Raw genomic sequence first — 1,490 nt, 5'->3', positions numbered from 1 at the left:
TAAGTGACCAGGTGCAATTAAAATAAGTTTATGATGATAAACAAAATGATAATAGGGGGTTTCAACTTGAGATATTTTTGTGTAAAACTTTTATGAAACAGACAAGTTTGTAAGGGCCTGTTTAGCTGGTTTTCCAAAAGTCTGTTACATAAAAACGTTCTTAAATCTGCCCCTTTTCAAGGGGCGGATTGAAAAACTCAGAATTTGGCTTTTTTGTGTACCAAACAGTCAACCAAATAGGTCAACAAAAGATTGAAATGGAGGGGCAAACAGGGCAAAAACGCTTTTTGGTCTCAAAAACAGCCTCAGGGCTGTTTTTCAAAATTGAAGATTTTTTGATCAAAAACGGTTTCTGTGTTTACGCAAAGTTACGGAACACCTGTGTTTTTGATGAAAATCAAAAACCGTTTTGACCCAAAAACGGTTTTTGGCTTTGGTGGTGCTTTTGACCAAAAACCGTTTTTGGGTTCCAGCTGAACGGGCCCTAAGATTTTATGGTGTCTTTTTTTCCTTCAAATATATAGTCAACAGCATTTGGGACGCCTGAAAATGTGTCCCAAATTTCTACGTTTACGGTAGTTTGTAGAACAATGGGCAAGTTGTTGCACTGTAAAAATACCATGAACAATGCAACTTGAAACCCCCTAATGTCAATTTTTCAAAAAAAGGGGAACAATCCACCTTCTGATACTATATAACACCCACTACAATGTTCAACAACTTCAAAAACCAACAAAAACTGGCAAAAACTGTCATAAACCTCAAAAACCCCTCTGATGTAATCCTATGATGTAATTTTATTGATGTTTGATGTAATTTAAGCTGTGAAATTGGTCAATTGATGCTTATAAAAGATGAACAGATATTCTTATTATGAATACATGTGTTTTTTTCCTAATATTCATGGCTGAATTTGAAAACCATTTTTAAAATCATGACTTTTTTGAAAAGTTGTCCAATTTTGGATTACTATAGCTCATTTGATAGTTCTCCTGATGCTGATAAAAAATTGCGTGAATACTGCCTACATCTGATGTGTGATGAATATGTCCTTGAGCTGTCAAGATTGCTAAAATAAGGGCCCGTTTGGCTGGAACCCAAAAACGGTTTTTGGTCAAAAACACCACCAAAGCCAAAAACCGTTTTTGGGTCAAAACGGTTTTTGATTTTCATGAAAACCACAGGTGTTCGGCAACGGTCTTCGATCAAAACCAAAAACGGTTTTTGATCAAAAAATATTCAATTTTGAAAAACAGCCCTGAGGCTGTTTTTGAGACCGAAAAGTGTTTTTGCCCTGTTTGCCCCTCCATTTTGATCTTTTGTTGACCTATTTGATCAACTGTTTGGTCAACAAAAAAGCCGAATTCCGAGTTTTTCAATCCGCCCCTCAAAAAAGGGGCAGATCAAGAATTTCGTTTTTTGGCTTTTTTGTTTACCAAACAGTTGACGGTAAAGGTCAAAAATGGTCAACAAAAGATCAAAATGATCAT

This window comes from Melampsora larici-populina, assembly GCF_000204055.1.
Source record: "Melampsora larici-populina 98AG31 unplaced genomic scaffold MELLAscaffold_36, whole genome shotgun sequence".
Taxonomy (NCBI): domain Eukaryota; kingdom Fungi; phylum Basidiomycota; class Pucciniomycetes; order Pucciniales; family Melampsoraceae; genus Melampsora; species Melampsora laricis-populina.
This window is presented reverse-complemented; position numbering follows the sequence as displayed.